The 20626-nt window shown below is 41.0% G+C and overlaps 1 protein-coding gene across 5 annotated transcripts in view; it reads left to right on the forward strand.

Annotated features, from left to right (window-relative positions):
- Positions 1-15375: 15375 nt before the first annotated feature.
- SGMS2 (sphingomyelin synthase 2) overlaps positions 15376-20626 on the forward strand; it is an 88869-nt gene continuing 83618 nt past the window's right edge. For 2 of the 5 annotated variants that reach the window (XM_060104637.1, XM_060104621.1), the window contains exon 1: positions 15520-15840. The gene's annotated coding sequence lies outside the window, so the exon portion shown is untranslated. Of the gene's footprint in view, positions 15425-15519; positions 15851-16144; positions 16225-20626 lie in introns of those variants that run through there. The other 3 variants (XM_060104647.1, XM_060104630.1, XM_060104655.1) reach the window with 3 other exon arrangements.

A 20626-nucleotide genomic window follows, 5' to 3' on the forward strand; every position in this document is an offset into this window, starting at 1 on the left:
GTTCAGACCTTCTGCCCAGTTTTTTCTATTTCTGATATTCAGTACTATGAGCTGCTTAGATATTTTCAACATCAACCCCTTATTGTTCAGATCACTTACAAATATTTTCTACCCTTCAGTATGTTGTCTTTTTGTTGTCAATTGTTTCCTTTGCTGTGCAAAAGCTTTTAAGTTTAATTAGGTCCCATTTGTTTACTTTTTCTTTTGTTTCATGTGCCTTAGGTGACAGATCCAAAAAAATATTGCTACAATTTATGACAAAAACTGTTCTGCCTGTGTTTTTTCCTAAGAGTTTTATGCTTTCCAGTCTAACATTTAGGTCTTTAATCCATTTTGAGTTTATTTTTGTATATGGTATGAGAAAATGTTCTAATTTCATTCTTTTGCATGTAGCTGTCCAGTTTTCCCAGCGCCATTAATTGAAGAGACTGTCTTTCCTCCATTGTATATTCTTGCCTCCTTTGTCGTAGATAAGTTGACCATAAGTCGTGGGTTTATTTCTGGGGTCTCTCTTCTGTTCCATTGATCTATGTGTCTGTTGTGCCAGTACCATACTGTTTTTTTGTTTTTAATAAATTTATTTATTTATTTTTAATTTTTGGCTGCATTGGATCGCTGCTGCACACGGGCTTTCTTCAGTTACAGCAAGTGGGAGCTACTCTTTGTTGTGGTGCATGGGCTTCTTATTGCAGTGGCTTCTCTTGTTGCAGAGCACAGGCTCTAATAGTGCAGACTTCAGTAGTTGTGGCTCACAGGCTCTGAAGTGCAGGGTCAGTAGTTGTGGCACACGGGCTTAGTTGCTCTGTGACATGTGGGATCTTCCTGGACCAGGGCTCAAACCCGTGTCCCCTGCGCTGGCAGGCAGATTCTTAACCACTGCACCACCAGGGAAGCCCCAGTACCATACTGTTTTGATTGATGTAGCTTTTTAGTATAGTCTGAAGTCAGGGAGCATGATACCTCCAGCTCTGTTCTTCTTTCTCAAGATTGTTTTGACTATTTGGGATCTTTTGTGCTTCCATACACATTTTAAAATTATTTTTTCTAGATTTCTGATAAATGCCATTGGTATTTTGAAAGGGGTTGCAATGAATCTGTAGATTGCCTTGGGTAGCAGCTATGGTCATTTTAACAATTATTAATTTTTCTAATCCGTGAACGCAGTGTATCTTTCCATCTGTTTGTGTTGTCTTCAGTTTCTTTCATCAGTATCTTACAGGTTTTTTTTTTTGGCCGCACTGCATGGCATGCAGGATCTTAGTTCCCTGGCCAGGGATCAAACCCATGCCCCCATGCCCCCTGCATTGGAAGCATGGAGTCTTAACCACTGGACCACCAGGGAAGTCCCATCTTAAGTTTTCTAAGTACAGTTAGATTTATTCCTGTCTATTTTATTCTTTTTGATGAGATTGTAAATGGGATTGTTTCCTTAATTTCTCTTGTAGTTGTTAGTTTTAGAAATGCAGCTGATTTCTGCATATTGATTTTGTATCCTACAATTTTACTGAATTCATTGATGAGCTCTAGTATTTTTTTTTTTTTTTTTTTTTTTTTGCGGTACACGGGCCTCTCACTGTTGTGGCCTCTCCCATTGCAGAGCACAGGCTCCGGATGTGCAGGCTTAGAGGCCATGGCTCATGGGCCTAGCTGCTCCACGGCATGTGAGATCTTCCCGGACTGGGGCACGAACCCCTGTCCCCTGCATCAGCAGGCGGACTCTCAACCACTGCACCACCAGGGAAGCCCATCTATTTTATATATAGTAGTGTGTATATTTTCAATTTGGATTCCTTCTATTTCTTTTTTTTTTTTTTTTGTCTGGTTGCTGTGGCTAGGACTTCCAATACTATGTTGAATAAAAATAGTGAAAGTGGGCATCCTTGTCTTGCTCTTGTTCTTAGAGGAAAAGCTTTCAGCTTTTCACTGTTAAGTATCATGTTAACTGTCAGCTTATATATGGCCTTTATTATGTTGAGTTATGTTCTCTATATACCACTTTGTGTAGAGTATGTGTGTGTGTGTGTATGTGTAGAGTTTTTATCATAAATCGATGTAGAATTTTTTCAAAAACTTCTTCTGCATCTACTGAGATGATCATATGATTTTTATTCTTAAATTTATTAATGTGGTGTATCACATTGATTTATTTGCAGATACTGAACTATTCTTGCAACCCTGAGATAAATCCCACTTGATCATGGTGTATTATCCTTTTAATGTATTGTTGGATTTGGTTTGCTAATATTTTGTTGAGAATTTTTGCATCTATGTTCATCAGTAATATTGGCCTGTAATTTTCTTTCTTTCTTTTTTTTTGATATCTTTGTTTGATTTTGGTTATCAGGGTGATGCTGATCTTGTAGAATAAGTTTGGAAGCATTCCTTCCTCTACAGTTGTTCTACAATTGTTTGGAATAGTTTGAGAAAAATAGGGTTAACTCTTCTGTAAATGCTTGGGAGAATTCACCTGTGAAGCCATCTAGCCTTGGACTTTTGTTTGGGAGTTTTTTGTTTTTGTTGTTTTTTAATTGGAGTATAGTTGCTTTACAATGTTGTGTTAGCTTCTACTGCACTGCAAAATGAATCAGCCATACGTATACATATATCCCCTTCCTTTTGGATTACCCTCCCATTTAGGACACCACAGTGAATTAAGTAGAGTTCCCTGTGCTATACAGTATGTTCCCATCAGTTGTCTATTTAATACATAGCATCAATAGCATATATGTGTCAATTCCAATCTCCCAATTCCTCCCACCCCACCCCTTTCCCCCTTGGTAACCATACATTTGTTCTCTATGTCCATGTCTCTATTTCTGCTTGGCAAATAAGGTCATCTATGCCATTTTACTAGATTCCACATATATGCGTTAATATACAGTATTTGTTTTTCTCTTTCTGACTTACTTCACTCTGTATGACACTCTAGGTCCATCCACTTCTCTACAAATGACCCAATTTCATTCCTTTTTATGGTTGAGTAATATTCCATTGTATATATGTACCACATCTTCTTTATCCATTCCTCTGCTGATGGACATTTAGGTTGCTTCCATGCCCTGGCTTTTATAAATAGGGCTGCTATAAACATTGTAATGCATGTGTCTTTTTGAATTATGGTTTTCTCTGGGTATATGCCCAGTAGTGGGCCTGCTGAGTCATAGTGTAGTTCTATTTTTAGTTTTTTAAGGAACCTCCATACTGTTTTGTTGGGAGTTTTAAAATTACTGATTCAATTTCATTACTGGTAATTGGTCTGTTCATATTGTCTATTTCTTCCTGATTCAGTCTTGGGAGATTGTACATTTCTAGGAATTTGTCCATTTCTTCTAGGTGGTCCATTTTATTGGCATATAGTTGTTCATAGTAATCTCTTATGATGCTTTGTGTTTCTGTGGTGTCCATTGTAATTTCTCCTTTTTCATTTCTGATTTTATTGATTTGGGCCCTCTTTTTTTCTTGATGAGTCCAGCTAAAGGTTTATCCATTTTATCTTTTCAAAGAACCAGCTCTTAGTTTTACTGATCTTTTCTCTTCTTTTCTTTCTTTCTTTCTTTCTTTTTCTTTCTTTCTTTCCTTCTTTCTTTTTTTCTTTGTCTCTATTTCATTAATTTCTGCTCTGATCTCTATGATTTCTTTCCTTCCACTAACTTTTTTTTGTGTTTGTTCTTTTTCTAATTAATTTAGGTGTAGGGTTAGGTTGTTTATTTGAGATTTTTCTTGTTTCCTGAGGTAGGCTTGTATCACTATAAACTTCCCTATTAGAACTGCTTTTGCTGCATTCCATAGATTTAGGATTATTGTGTTTTCATTTTCATTTGTCTCTCAGTATTTTTTTTTTTTTTTTTTTTTTTTTTTTTGCTGTACGCGGGCCTCTCACTGCTGTGGCCCCTCCCGTTGCGGAGCACAGGCTCCGGACACACAGGCTCCGCGGCCATGGCTCGCGGGCCCAGCCGCTCCGCGGCATGTGGGATCCTCCGGGATCGGGGCACGAACCCGTGTCCCCTGCATCGGCAGGCGGACTCTCAACCACTGCGCCACCAGGGAGGCCCTCTCAGTATTTTTTTATTTCTTGTTTGAGTCCTTCAGTGATTCATTGGTTGTTTAGTAGCATATTGTTTAGCCTCCATGTGTTTTTGTTATCTACATTTTTTTTGTTATTTTTAGTTGATTTCTAGTCTCATCACGTTGTGGTTGGAAAAAATGTTTGGTATAATTTAAATTTTCTTAAATTTACCAAGGCTTGTTTTGTTTTGTGGTATAGTATGTGTTCTGCCCTGGAGAATGTTCCATGTGCACTTGAAAAGAATGTGTATTCTGCTGCTTTGGGATGGAATGTTTTATATATATATATATATATATATATATATATATATATATATATGTATATGTCTATTTGTTTTAATGTGTCATGTTGTGTTTCCTTATTGATTTTCTGTCTGGGAGATCTGTCCATTGATTTAAGTTGGGTGTTAAATTCCCCTCCTATTATTGTTTTGCCATTGATTTCTCCCTTTATGTCTGTTAATATTTGCCTTTTGTATTTATGTGCTCCTAACTTGGGTGCATATATATTTACAATTGTTATATATTCTTCTTGGATTGATCCCTTGATCATTATGTGATGTCTTTCTTTGTCTCTTATTACAGTCTTTGTTTAAAAGTCTATTTTGTCTTGATATAAATATTGCTACCCTGACTTTCTTTTGATTTCCATTGCATATTACATCTTTTTCCATCCCTTCCCTTTCAGTCTCTGTGTGTCTTTAGATCTGAAGTGAGTCTCTTGTAGGCAGCATATAGATAGGTCTTGCTTTTTTTATCTATTCAGTCACCCTAAGTTTTTTTTGTTTTGTTTTGTTTTTAGAATTCTCTCTTCTCTTTAATCACTGTGTTTCAGATTTTACAAATAATCTTAGAACAATTCAGGTAACTAAGGTTTTGGGAGGAAACAGTTCTTACTTGTACATGAAAAACTACTACATGCTCCATTTTTTTGTAAATAACTCCATTGGCTGGATTAACAAAGATTGTCACAGAAACACAGAACTTTTTTAAAGCCATAGATCACTGCATATATATTCACAAAAAGCCATAAACAAATGTGCATTTCTTCTTACTAGGAGAACTTAATTAGATGTTTGAACATTAAGGCAGTGATGATTCTAAAACATAATGAAATTCTAAGTTAAGCCTTTATGTTTATTTTGAAACCCATATTCATAGGCAACTGTGACCAAAGCAAACTTTTATCTACCAGCTTGAGTTCATCTGCCCAGGGTATGTTATTTATCCACTACCAAAAATTCTTTGACAGGATAGGAATTAGTAGCGACACCATTGATTTACTTTAATGAATTATTAGTCCCCTCCTTAGGTTTTATTTTGAGGATTTAGCTTTCAGCAGCATAAGCATGTGCCACAGAAGGAACAGAGCATTTTTCTGTGTAAACTTAGAAAAATTTACAGACCGCACTGATTTTTACTTGCTTGAAAGTTGGCCAATAGTCAAGAACTCAGAATCTCCTAAATACAGAAAACCCCAAAAGCATGCTTCACCACACACCCATCTCAAAACATAGATGTTCTTGATTATTGAAGCACTTGGTTTTCACATCATTTTCTTTGAAGATTGTTTGGTATTACCCTTTCTAAACAAACAAAGCAACAAAATGCAGAATACGATATTTTAGATGGATCTATTCTATAATTGCTACCCTCAAGGCACAAATACTGTCCTTGCTAGACCAATGTGTTTCCTCATTTAAGAAAAAATGAGAGATGGATGAAAAGAAGATTCACTTTAAAATAGTTGTTGACTGCACTCTTGCCCTATCAAGCTTATGCAAAGTATTCAAATTTAGTGGGGAATGTCCTTTTCTCCTTATGTTATTTTTTTTAACATTTAGAGAGACAAAACTCAGACTCAGCTGGTGGGTGCATTTTGAGGAGCATCTCTGGGGCACCATCTTGGCCTTCTGTAAGGAGTAGGAGGGATGCTCATAGGACACACTCCAGTCTGAGCTAACAGGCATGATTTCACAGCCCAGCGTTTCCATAGTTGGGGTGACTTACTGTCCCTTAGACTGAAAGTCAGTCATCCTACGTTTTTTGATTGGGACATTTAGTCATTTACATTTGAAGTAATTATGGATAGGTTGTATTTAATTTCATTTAGTTAATTGTTTTCTGGTTGTTTTTGTAGTTCTTCGCTGTTTCTTTCTTTTTCTCTTGCTCTCTTCATGATTTGATGATTTTCTTTAGTGTTATGTTTGAATTCCTTTCTGTTTATTTTTTATGTCTCTATATTAGGTTTTTGGTTCATGGTTACCATGAGGTTTATATATAGCAATCTTTATATATACATGATTATTTTAAGTTGCTGATGTCTTAATTTCAAATGCACTTTAACAACCCTCCATTTTTACTCTCCTCCCCCCATCATTACTGTTTTTGACATCATATTTTACATCTTTTTGTTTTGTGTATCCCTTAACTGCTTATCACAGATATAAATGGTTTTACTACTTTTGTCTTTTAACCTTCCTGCTAATTTTGCACATGGTTGATTTACTACCTTTTCTGTATATTTGCCTTTACCAATGAGGTTTTACTTTTTTGTAATTTTCATGTTTCTAGTTGTAGCCTTTTCTTTTTCACTTAGAGAAATCCCTTTAACATTTCTTGTAAAGCTGGTTTGATGGTGTTGAACTCTTATCTTTTGCTTATCTGTAAAACTTTTTTTTTGAATTTTAGAATTTTATTTACTTTTTTATACAGCAGGTTCTTATTAGTTATCCATTTAATACATATTAGTGTATATATGTCAATCCCAATCTCCCAATTTATCACCTCCCCTCCCCCCACCCCGCTTATCTGTAAAACTTTTGATCTCTCCATCCAATCAGAAAGAAAGCCTTGCTTGGTGGATTATTCTTGGTTGTAGTTTTTCCCTTTCATCACTTTAGATATGTCGTGCCAGTCCCTTCTGGCCAGCAGAGTTTCTGCTGAAAAGTCAGCTGAGAGCCTGATGGGAGTTCCCTTGTATGTAATTTATTGCTTTTCCCTGGCTGCTTTTAATATTCTCTCTTTATCTTTAATTTTTGTCATCTTAAATACAATGTGTCTTGGTATGTTCCTCCTTAGGTTGATCCTGTTTTGCACTCTCTGTGCTTCCTGGACCTGGATGTCTGCTTCCTTTCTCAGGTTATGTAAGTATTCAGCTATTATGTCTTCAAATATGTTCAGTCCCTTTCTCTCTCTCTCCTCTTTCTGGGATTCCTATAATGTAAATGTTAGTATGCCTGATGTTGTGCCAGAAGTCTCTTAAACTGTCCTCATTTCCTTTTATTCTTTTTTCTGTTCAACCTCAGTGATTTCCACAGCTCTATCTTCTAGCTCACTGATACCTTCCTCTGTATCATTTAATCTACTCTTGATTCCTTCTAGTTTATTTTTCATTTCAGTTACTGTATTCTATCTCTCTCATTCTTCTTTATATTTTCTAACTCTTTGTTAAAAACTCCTAATTTCTCACTCTGTTCATCCATTTTTCTCCCGAGTTCTTTGATCATCTTTACAATCATTACCTTGAACTCTTTATCAGGTGGATTGCCTATCTCCATTTCACTTAGTTCTTCTTTTGGGGCCTTATCTTGTTGCTTCATCTGGAACATTGTCACCTCATTTTCCAAGTTGCTATTTTTACTTCTATGTATCTGGTAGGTTGGTTACATATCCAGACCTTGGAGAAGCTGCTGTTTGGAGGAGATGTCCTATGCATCCCAGCAGCACACTCCCCTCTGGTAACCAGAGCTATATGCTCTAGGGATGCTCCCTATGTTGGGCTACATAGGTCCTTCTCTTGTAGTGGGCTGACTACTGTGGGCAGTTTGGTAGGCGTGGCTGGCCCCCTGTCCAGTTGGTTGCCAGGCCCTGCCTGTGCGGAGGCTGCCAGCTGCTGTTTGGTGGGGCCAGGTCACGAGTTGGCTAGCTATGGAACCTCGGGGGCTAGCTCGTGGTGGGCAGAGCTAGGTTCTGTAGTGCGTGGTTGTGGGGCTGGACTTCCCAAATATAGTGTTGGTGGTGGGTAGGACCAGTTCCTGACAAAGCTGGCTGCAGGTTCTGGGGTTTCCCAAAGCTGGTGCTGGCCCACTGGTGACTGGGTTTCAGAAAGAAACCAGAGCCTTGGAGCCTTGGGTGTCTGAGGAGTCCAAGTATCTCAGACCTGGTGTTGGCCTGCAGGTGAGTGGCCCCAGGGCCCAGGGGCATCCCAGGACTAGTGCTGGCTCACTGGTGTGTGGAGCTGGGTACCAGGGTCTCTAGCTGCAGGGCCCTGGGTGTTCCAAAGCTGGTTTCAATCCGCTGCTGGGCGGGGCTAGATCCTGGGGCTGCTGGCTAAAAGGTGCAAGGTGTCCCAGAGCTGGTGGGCATGGCCGGGGCCTGGGGGTTTCCAGGGTTGCTGTGTTGGCTGGGTCCTGACAAGTCAAGCTGCAAGGCTGCACTGGTCCTGGGGCCAGTGTCTGCCTGCTTCTGTGTGGGGTCGTGGCGCAGAGATCCCGGGACTGGTGGGTCGCCCACTTGGGTGTATGAGTCTTGACTGTACTGTGTGTGACTCCACTCCTCCTACCCATCTCATTGCTGTTTCTATTTTTTTTTTTTTTTTTTTTTTTTTTTTTTTTGCGGTACGCGGGCCTCCCACTGTTGTGGCCTCTCCCATTGCAGAGCACAGGCTCCGGACGTGCAGGCTCAGCGGCCATGGCTCCTGGGCCCAGCTGCTCCACAGCATGTGGGATCTTCCCGGACCAGGGCACGAACCCGTGTCCACTGCATTGACAGGCGGACTCTCAACCACTGCGCCACCAGGGAAGCCCTGTTTCTTTCTTTATATCTTTAGTTGTACAAGATCTTTTCTGGTAGATTCTGGGTTTTCTCATCAAACGTTGCTCTCTAAATATTTGTAATTTTGGCATGCCCACGAGAGGAGATGAGCTCAGGGTCTTCCTACTCCACCATCTTTGCCAAGGTCTCCTATGGCTTTCTTATCTACATGCTGACTCTTCTCAAATTTATATCTGCGGTTCTTGGCTCTTTTCTGAGTTCCAGACTACTATCATCAGCTCCCCATTTGACATCTCCAATTATACGTCTCAGATCTCAAAGTCATCATGTTTAAATATAATTCATCATCTTCCTTCATAAACCTGTTCTTATCTTGGCATTCCTTGTCCTGGTAAAGGGCACTACCATCCATCCACCCAAGTGCTCAAGTAAACAAAAAAAGTAGGAGTATCTTTGGCTCCATCCCCACATCCAATTGATCTGCAAGTTCTGTCCATTATCCTTCAAATCTGCTCTACCTTCTACATTCCCATCACTACTCTCCTAATGCAGACCATGGCCATTTCACACCCGGACTGCGGCAAAACTGCTTATTGCAGTCCCTACACCCTCCTCATTTTCCTCCAGTCCAGAAACAGCATGGACAGTAATGTTAATAAAATGTGGCAAATAGTACATTTCATTTACTTTTCTGAATACCCAAAACACTTTCATTTAATATAGAACATTTGTATAGATAGTGTAGTAGTACTAACTGTAAAAAAGATAGCCCAAGGATTTTCATTAGTAGAAAAATATAAAAATATTAAACTAAATTGCTCCTCAATCAAGAACTAGACTACCATGGGCCTCCCTGGTGGCGCAGTGGTTGAGAGTCTGCCTGCCGATGCAGGGGACACGGGTTCGTGCCCCGATCCCGGAGGATCCCACGTGCCGCGGAGCGGCTGGGCCCGCGAGCCATGGCCGCGGAGCCTGTGTGTCCGGAGCCTGTGCTCCGCAACGGGAGAGGCCACAGCAGTGAGAGGCCCGCGTACAGCAAAAAAAAAAAAAAAAAAAACTAGACTACCAGATTTCAGAGACCAAGTTCAATGCACACACATACATGTACAAGCATATATATATACTTTTGGCACACCTTCCAGCCACTGAAATAATAATCTTGAGGAAAGAGCATATGATATAGTGCTCATTTAAAAAAAAAATCAGAATAAGAATAATTTGTATGCTGTTGTTGAAATTATCTTAAACAATGGAAATCTAAGGGAAGGAGATTGGACACCAAAATGTTAACAGTGTTTACATTTTTTCTTCATTTTCCAATAGCAGCATAATATGGTACTATTACCTTATTTTTAAAATAAGTTTAAAATAAACATGTTTTAAAAACCAAAGTAAGAGTATTGTTACATCAAAGGAGTTATATCAGTGTGGATGCAATTTTTTTTTTTTAGAGCATGTTTCAATGTCAGTGTTTAATGTGTCACAACATTTGGCTCATCTTGGCAAATCATGAAATTTTTCTAATTCCTAAGGTATCATTAAACAGCTGTTGTTTTTCTTCTAAATAATAATAACTCTGCCCCCTCCCCAACCAGGACTGTCTAGGTTTCAATAGCCTAGATTTTCAGTGCAATGGTGTCAATTTCACTTTGGAATCCTTTCACAGATTATGGATGTCCACTTCTCATGCAGGGGTATGAACATGCAAGAAATGGTCAAGAGTTTGCTGTTTGTGAAAAGATTCAGCTGTAGCGGCATCTGGACAACACACTTTCAAAACGGGGTTATTTCATAATTGCATCGGCTCAACTCCGACTGCACTGGACCTTGTCAGTTTATTGTTGGCTCCGCAGTTCCACGCTCCAGGGTGGCAAGAACTGCCCTGCTTGGCCAGCCTGGAGAAGGCTTGGTGAATTCCTGCAACCATGGCTCCATTTCTTGCTGCCCACGATTGGCATGGCATTGGAGTGAAGTCCATTTGGCCTGTGACTGGACCTCTTATTAGTCACAGGCAAAAAGTCCACTGAGGTCCCCAGGAAAAATAAGATGGAATCCAGGTGATAAGGTCTTAACCCCTTCTTGTGCGCTTGGTCTAGTTTCACTTGCTCACAGGGTGCCACATGCAGAGGCCTTGCATCATCGGCCCTTCACACCACAGCTCCTAGCATGAAAGAGCCGGGCCTGACTCCTCAGCTCCGAGACCATGTGCAGAAGCGCCACGCACAACACTCAGTGTGGATGCAATTTAAGGAATAGTGGCCCAAAGCATGAACTTTAGGGCCAGAAGACCCTGGTTTTATGCCCCAATGATGCCACTTACTTTTTTTTTTTTTTTTGTCACCTGGTTTTAGTTCCCTGACCAGGGATTGAACCTGGGCCCTCAACAGTGAGAGTGCAGAGTCCTGACCACTGGACTGCCAGGGAATTCCCATGATGCTACTTACTTGAATGTGATCTCCAGAAAATGACAATCTCTCTTTTCTTTGGTTACCTTATATGTAGAGAAGGGCATTATGAGTACCTATCTCAGATTGTTGCTGGAATTGTTAAATGAGATAATATAGGTAAAGCAATTTGCACAGTCCCTGGCATACAATAAGTACTCAATAAATGGTAGGTGTTTGCTTTTTGGATGGGCCTGGCACAGAATAAATATCTGAAACCCCAAATTCAGAGGGTGATCAGCCTTAATCTCTATTGTTCTGGGCATTATTATCTCTCCAACTAGACAGTAAGCTTCCTTATGTCATGGACTTGTATTACTGCCTTCTCAGTTGTAATATTGCTTGTGTTGTTGTTTTTGATTTCAAAAGTAACGTCTCATTGAAAAATAGTCCAGAAATACTAGTTTCCCCCTCACATTCTTACCTTCTATATAGTTGCCCTCAGTATCTGCAGGGTATTGGTTCCAGGACCCTGGTGGGTACCAAAATCCATGGATGCTCAAATCCCTTATATTAAATGGCAAAGATTTTGCATATAACCTATGCACACCCTCCTATATACTTTAAATCATCTTTAGATTACTTATAATACCTAATACAATGTAAATGCTATCTAAATAATTGCTGGCACTGCAAATTAAAGTTTTGCTTTTTGGAATTTCCTGGAATTTTTTTCTGAATATTTTCAATCTTGGTTGAATCGGAGGCTACAGAACCTGCAGATACAGAGGGCTGACTGTATCTCATTGCAAGAGGTAATACGTAGTTTGATTCTGGATTTTTTGGGGGGAAGTTTTTTTTTTTTTAAACCTGTTTTCCTCCTTTTTTAAAAAATGTTTTCTTTTTGGCTACCTTGGGTCTTAGTTGCTGCGTGCAGGCTTTCTTCTAGTTGCGGCCAGAGGGGGCTGCTCTTCGTTGCAGTGTGCGGGCTTCTCATTGCGGTGGCTTTTCTTGTTGCGGAGCATGGGCTTTAGGCATGCAGGCTTCAGTAGTTGTGGCTCACAGGCTCAGTAGTTGTGGTGCACGGGCTTAGTTGTTCCACAGCATGTGGGATCTTCCTGGACCAGGGCTTGAATCCGCGTCCCCTGCATTGGCAGGCGGATTCTTAACCACTGCGCCACAAGGGAAGTCCTGGGAAGTTATGGTTTTTTTTTTTTTTCTTTTTAAATTTTATTTATTTATTTTTGGCTGCATTGGGTCTTCGTTGCTGTGCGTGGGTTTTCTCTAGTTGTGGCAAGTGGGGGCTACTCTTCGTTGCGGTGCATGGGCTTCTCATTGTGGTGGCTTCTCTTGTTGCAGAGCTCGGGCTCTAGGTGCGCAGGCTTCAATAGTTGTGGCACATGGGCTAAGTAGTTGTGGCTCGCGGGCTCTAGAGCACAGGCTCAGTAGTTGTGGCGCACGGTCTTAGTTGCTCCGCGGCATGTGGGATCTTCCTGGTTCAGGGATCAAACCCGTGTCCCCTGCATTGGCAGGAGGATTCTTAATCACTGCACCACCGGGGAAGTCCTGGAAGTTATGTTTGATTCATAAAAATTGTGTGTGTGTGAATATATTTCTCATCAGCTCAAACTTTCACTTAACACAGAGTTTTCTAAGAGCCTATGGAACTATTTTATTCTTTTTTTTCCATTGCCTATATAGTATCTCATAACATGGGATTACTTCACTATTAGTTTGTTCTTTGAGGCTTGTTCATTCATTTATTTCACTCACTTAATAATTACATTCCAGGCACTGGACCCTGGGAAAATTATAAATAGTACTGCTCTAAACATCTTTAGGTAATTTTTTTTAAAAAGCAAACATTCCCATTGCTGAGACATATGTTTAGAAGATGCACATGGTGATTCTTAGACAAACAATGCAGGCACAAAGTGGGAACTCAATAAACATTTGTTGCTTGAGTCAATGACTTAGGTACATCTAGAGTAGAAGTTATTATAAGAGCAGATAAGTACTACAGATATGTATGTTTTCCTAACTTAACCAGTATGTTGTATCATACCAAAGAAATATCTGTAAAACTCACTTTACAGTATGTACAGGTTTAGAAAAAAAAATTGACAGGAATACAACTGTCAGCCCTATCTCTCCTTTAGAACATTCAGCATTATTATTTTCGGAAGGTGATTAATCAGGGACTTAATAAACTTTGATATGTTGTATAACAAAAAGTTCAGTTGAAAAAAAAATCACCTCTTTCTGTGAGACAGACAAGTCAATCAGTGTTTTTCAAAACATGGAAATTAAGATGAATAATTTCCTTTCTCATATGTTGATAATGAGTAGAATGGAAAAACTTTATGGAACTCAATCACAATTATATTATTCAATATTACATTTACTGGGGTATATTTAAGTGGTATAATAAAATCATGTAATTATTTATTTCACAATATTTAAACTGAGACATAATAGTAACTACAAATTTAAAACTACCCATTAAACAGCCTCTCATACAGACAGTGACCTTTGTAAGACAGAGCTGCAGGATTTACATCTGCAACAAGACACATAGGATGGGAGGCCTTCTTTTGAGGTTTTTGACTTCACCCACGTACATAGACCCTGAAACCCACAATATCATTTTCTGAGATCTGTAGAAAATCTTACCTAAACATATCTCCATAATGCCTGAACATTTGGGTCATAAAGTAGGGAGTAGGTGGGATATTCACTCAAACTTTCCTGTGGCTACACATTTGAATCTAGTCCTTCTGTGTTACCAGTGGACAGGACACCCAAGCCTCTGATTACATCTGCGATGGTCTATAAAAACTGTTGGTTTGAATTTCTATTTACTTTACATCCTAGCAAACCAATCCATTTGCTAGTGCCTTCTGGGCAAAATGCCTGGGTTTTGTAAAAAACGAACTCCTATTGAAAAGGAAACATAAACCCAAGTAAAATAAATTTCAATTGTTGGTGTTCTGGGTTGTTACCTTTCTGTACCTTGATGTACATTTTCCACAACAATGATGTTGAACCTCTGGTTAACTCAGGAGCGTTTTCATTTCAGGGAAACTCCTGTAGTGACATCATACAGTTGTCCGTTTTGGGACTGTCCTGCAAGTTTTTGTGTGTGTGTTTTTTTGTTTGTTTTTCTGTTACCATCCTGTTGAATAATCATAAACAGATGATTGTTTACCTCCATGATTTCTGCACTGGGCACCCAGACATGTCTCTAGATTATTTTTGTTGACTATATGTAATCACCCACAAGCCAGTGCAAATCCTAAGCATAATTACCCTGTCCGAAACTAGAAATTAACATAAAACATATCTGTCAGTTAAATTCAATAAGGATTTGACCAAATTCCCTCTGATTCATCCTAGTTAGAATCCGAGGCAGCCATCGTTTACTTTGAAAACTGCCCAGCAGGTGTATGAATAGCAACTCCAAAAACTGTAGAGCCTCGACCATTTTAAAGAAGGCAACACCCTTCTAAAAACATAACTGCTGAGCTCATCAAAGAAATCTCACACGGCCGTCTTGTGCTCTCAAAAAGCTGCGGAAAAGCGCAGTGTTCCGCTGAGCAAAGAACTACTCTCTCACTGTTTATTTTGGTTACTGTTTTCTATCCTTAATGAGAAGCAAATCAATTAACAGGATATATGACATGGTGGTTAGTCACCTAAGGGAAAGTATTAGTAGCCTCATTAACTTGGAGAACCCTTCCAGCTCTCACCTAGAGTTACCATCGTGCGGACCCATGACTAACCCTGCCAGGCAATCCTTTGAGGTCTGGAAACCCAGTCTTTGGCCCAGGCCCAGGCAATACCCAGTGAATCACCGCTGGTGCCCCAAGCCCACTCACACCGACATCAGGATGCCGTTCCCGAGAAAGGCGACGTGCGGGGGTGGGGGGATTTCTTCCCGGCCCCACCCTTGAAAGTTGCAGGGAGTGGCACCCAGAGAACTTTCCCAGATTGTTCTCTGTCACCGCTCAGGGAGGTCCGCTCCAGCCTTTCCCCGCTGAGCCAATCTGCCCCGCCTGCCAAGCCCCTCCTTCCCTGCACCTTTAACGGCTGGGAGCAGAGAGCCGCGTCTTGGGGTTCACTTCTCAAGAAGTCGCACCGGTTTTTCGAGCTCCGCTCTGCGCCTGGAGAGCCACAGCAGCGGGAGCGGGCGCCGCTGGGTGAGTCACTGTTTGGAAACGGAGTGGGCGGGCAAGGGTGTGAGAGAATGAATGATGTCAGGAGCGCGCAGGGCGGCGGGCGGGGAGAGCGGGCCGCGGGGCCGCGGTAAACACCGAGCGCCGCGGCGCGGGCTGAGCGGGGAGACCCCGCCCTCCGCGCGCAGAGAACCGTCCTCGGCCGCCCGAGCCCGGCCGGTGCTGCAGCGCCGCCGAGAGCGGCCTCGGAGGCGGCAGCCGCGGGAGCGACCCGGGAGGTGCTTCCCTGGCAGGGCCGAGGCAGGAGAGGGCGAGACCCCGAGCAAACTTTACAGCGGCTTCGGCCGGGGGCGTCTGCGGCTGCGGCAGCGGGCTCCGTCCGCGAGCAGATCCCGGGCCCAGGAGCTGGTGCGTCCGGCCGGGAAGGTCTGGAGCCCCAGGTGAGAGCGGGTAAGGAGCGCCGGAGGGGCCGGGGAGGAGGATGGGCTGGAAAGCCGTGCGGCGGGCGCAGCGCGGGGAGGGCAGGGTGGACTGCGAACGCGGACGTGGCTCTAATTCGGCTCCCACGCGCCCCGCCCCAAGGCATCCTTCCCTGATTTTGCCTGATAGAGAGGATGGACGTGTGGCTTCGTCTCCACGCTCTGAGCATTCATCTCATTCATTTGCAACCATTGCGGGTCACTGGGTCCTGACGTTGAAAGGACACAGATTGAGCCATAGATTGTCCTGAGCCACTCTGGAGGTCAGGACTGAAGTTCAAAGGAGGTGGAGGAGGGACTGTCTTTAAGCTTTTTTGAGAGGCACTTACTGATGATGTGTGAACGGTAAGAACCCAGCTCTGGTCTGCCCACACTGAAACGTTTCCACGTTTGGCATTCCAAAGCTTCTACCCTTAAGGAAAGGGAGACTTGGTGTTTCAGCGCAGTTGGGTGCCAGTGGACCCGTCTACTTCTCTGAGGTATGGATAGTTAATAGCCCGAGGTTACGTCTTGAAACAACTCAAATGTTATGTCCTGTAATTTTTATACATCAGTCTTTGCCATTCTATTTCATCTTGCTTGCTCTTATACGACCTTAAGATCGTTTTGACACGTATGTTAAATTTTTGAAGAGATTCAGTTGTTTAGTGCCTCTAGGTGGGCGTGGATTTTGAACTTAACTTTCCAAATCCTTGGTTTCACTCCTAGTCACATCTATTAATGGTGGGTTCTCAGTCGCATTAAACACTCTGAACTAGTAAAATGGGACCGTAACTACTTCAGAGGATAATAATGAGAATTAAACCTCCGAAGACCTATCATAATGTCTGGCACAAAGCAGACCTCAATAAAATTTAACTGTTTATATATAAATAGTGTGTTCCAGCTGGCTTAGATAATCACCAATTAATTTCCACAGCATTTCCTACTTATAAACCTGGTGGGTTGAGGTTTAGGATGTGAAATCCTTTGACAAGTTCCTCAGAGTGTGAAGTCAGTTAAACGCTTCTGTGTGGATACCTAAAGAGTTCCGGTTCCCACCCCATACCAGGGGAACTGCCATTCACTAAACAGAGTCAGAGCAGTGGCTGAAAGTGACAAATGGAATTTGGAGGAAGAGAGGATGTGTGGATAACTCTCTAACTTTACCCTTAACTTGTTTTTTTGCCTTTTAAAAAAATACGCAGTACAAAATGATAGCCCTTTCCTTGGTTTGGTGCTGGCCTTACTTCACAGTAGTCTTCTGGTTGAAGTGTTTTTTAACGAGTTAATGTTTAATTTGGTTTCTCTAGTTTCATTTTTCAGTAAAGCTGGTTGACTTTTGAACATGGAGGGAAACACTTGGACACCTTTGGGTTGCTGCCTACTGTCCTCTTTTCACGGAATCTTATAAAACCCCCTAGGAGATAGCTGGAGGGATAGGGAGCATTTGCTCAGGTGTTACTGAAAACATTTGTTCTTACCTTATATCTGCAACAACTTTTAGGGTCAAAGGTTACAGGGAATTTTTTTCCCACAGTGAGATGCAGAGATCTTGGGCATTAGAATCCAGAAGACCTAAGGCTATCCAGGTGGTAACTTACTGGCTGTGTTTCTCTGAGCAATTTACTTAAACTCCCTGGAATTCTTGTGGGACTTTAAACAAAATATAGGGGAAAACATAGAAATAATCTTACATCTATTAAAATAGACAATGGAATACAAATGAGAACTTTAAAAAAAGTGATACGTTGAAGTGAGATGTTGTTTGTTTTCTTTTCTTAAGGAAGAATTACCGAGAATTCTAGACAGTTTCAGATAAGAGTAGCCTATCCACCTTTATCTAATTCCCTTATGAGGGATTTGAAGCCTCCATCGTGAACTACTACTATCAGATATTTATTCAGTTGGTGAATGTTTAGTGAGCAGCTACTATATTCCAGCCACTATGCTAGGTACTAGCAACTCTAACATGAAGGAGGCACTGTAACTGGCTTACAGTCCTGTAGAAAGAACCCCTAGGCTTTGATTATGGAGAGGAGAAAAAAGTCAAAAAGAAGGAGAGAGGAAGGGACTTGGGAGGAAACCAGAAATGATTAGGCTATGATAGGCTGCCTCCCACTGATAATTTGAGATCTACTGGCTTTCTAGTGAACTGGGTCTCATAAGTTTTGAGGCTGAAACATGCACATATGCCTTGATTTACCCAGTAACAGTATTATATAGACACATTTAGCCCTTAAGTCAAGTATTTTTTAAATAATTTATTTTATTTTATTTTATTTTAATTTTTGGCTGTGTTGGGTCTTCATTGCTGCGTGCGGGCTTTCTCTAGTTGTGGCGAGTGGGGGCTACTCTTTGTTGCGGTACGTGGGCTTCCCACTGCGGTAGCTTCTCTTGTTGTGGAGCACGGGCTCTAGGCGTGTGGGCTTTGGTAGTTGTGGCTCACAGGCTTAGTTGCTCCGTGGCATGTGGGATCTTCCCAGACAATGGCTTGAACCTGTGTCCCCTGTATTGGCAGGCGGATTCTTAACTGCTGTGCCACTAGGGAAGTCCTTTTTTTTTTTTTTTTTTTATGTGACCATTTTTTAAAAGTCTTTATTGAATTTTGTTACAATATTGCTTCTGTTTTTTGTTTTTGTTTTTTGGCTGAGAGGCATGTGGGATCTTAGCTCCCCAACCAAGGATCGAACCTGCACCCCCTGCATTGGAAGGCGAAGCCTTAACCACTGGACTGCCTGGGAAGTCCCAAGTCAAATAATTTTAACCATATCAGAACAAACTTGCTTAAATGAAATCTGAAGGGTAAAATCAGTTCAACCAAGATTTATTTACTGTGAGCAAAGAAAGCACCGTTGTAGATTTTTAAGAGAATAATCACTGTGTGTGAATAGTATAATATTTCAGTTTCTTACTTGTAGAGGTTTAAAAGTACAAGGTAAACAAATCAGCCACCATCCAGAAAATTACTTAGTGTTATATCCTCAAATGCTTTCTCACCGCTATGAACATACAACATCGAGAGCTAACATGTATAGCACTTACTGTGGGCTGGGCAATATGCCAGTTACTTTATACAGAGAATCTCATGTTATCCTCACTCTAACCCTATGAGGTAGGTACAATTATGGAGGAAAAAAACTGCTTTAGGGAAATTAAGGAACTTTCCTGAAGTTACACAGCTAGAAAATTATTCTCTACAAAACTGGGTTTGTTCTCTACAAACTGTTTTCTAACTTTTTTTTTTCACCCAAATATGGATGCCTCTATATATCACTAAAATATGCTTAAACAGCATCTTTTATAGTTTTCTACTGAATGGCTGCATCTCAACTTAACCAATCCCTTATCGTTGGACAGTTAGTTTGTTTCCAGGTTTCACTATTTTAAGCAACTCTGCAATAAGTATCCTTCTAACTATATCTGTGTGCAATCCATGATTATTTTAGTCATTTTAAAAAGTGAATTATGATCTTTAATTTATCTGCCTTTTTTTTCACCACATTCAGAATTAGAAACTTTCTCCTTTCTCTTTAAAATTTGTTATAATTTCTGTTCCTTTAGTGTTTCTCATAAGATTTCAGCAATAGGATCAACATTCTCTATGGAGGGGCACAATAGCTCAGTAGGTCATTACTCAAGGGATTTATGAGGAAAACAGAACACAGAGCCTTTCTTAACAACTATTTGTGTTTGTATTATTGTTATTAGATGTAAAGCTGAACTTTTATGGGGAAATATAGCAGAATGGAGCAGTGCTGATTTTGCCAGGCAGAAAATAAATTTTTTTTTGTTTGCGGTACGCGGGCCTCTCACTGTTGTGGCCTCTCCCGTTGCATATATAAGTGTTTGTCTCTCTTTCTGACTTACTTCACTTAGTATGATAATCTCTAGGTTCATCCATGTTGCTGCAAATGGCATTATTTCATTCTTTCTTTATGGCTGAGTAAGTCTATTGAAAATATGTACCACATCTTCTTTATCAATTCCTCTGCTGATGGACATTTAGGTTGTTTCCATGTCTTGGCTATTGTAAATAGTGCTGCTATGAACATAGGGGTGCATGTATCTCAGAAAAGAAACTCTACTTCTACAGTTTGCCTCCGTGGTACCCAGTAGGATAGACAGGTTGCATTTTGCAGATATTACATATACAGCAGATGTATCATCAGGTTTAGAATAAGCTCATCACTTTTAAACTGATCACCTTTAAAAAAAAATCTTAGGGGGCTTCCCTGGTGGCGCAGTGGTTGAGAGTCCGCCTGCCGATGCAGGGGACACGGGTTCCTGCCCCGGTCCGGGGAGATCCCACATGCCGTGGAGTGGCTGGGCCCGTGAGCCATAGCCGCTGAGCCTGTGCATCTGGAGCCTGTGCTCCACAACGGGAGAGGCCACAACAGTGAGAGGCCCGCGTACCACAAAATAAATAAATAAATAAATAAATAAAATAAAAATAAAAAAATCTTAGAAATTTGTTGTTTAATCTCTTGAAAAGTGTATCACCGCTAAGACATTTTCTGGTTGATTTAACGAACGAAAGTGCAAGAAATATCCATTAGCTAGTTTTCATTATAGGTATAAAGCATTTCTTCATTTAAACATTTCTCAAGTTTTATTATAATATCATACCCTCTTTGCTACCCTGAGTCAAACTTTTATATTTATCATTATTATTTTTTTGGCTGTGTTGGATCTTAGTCGCGGCATGCAGGCTACTGTCTAGTTGCGGTGCGCGAGCTCAGTAGTTGTGGCACATGGGTTTAGTTGC

The sequence above is a fragment of the Mesoplodon densirostris genome, chromosome 1 (genome assembly GCF_025265405.1).
Source record: "Mesoplodon densirostris isolate mMesDen1 chromosome 1, mMesDen1 primary haplotype, whole genome shotgun sequence".
In the NCBI taxonomy this organism is placed as follows: Eukaryota; Metazoa; Chordata; class Mammalia; order Artiodactyla; family Ziphiidae; genus Mesoplodon; species Mesoplodon densirostris.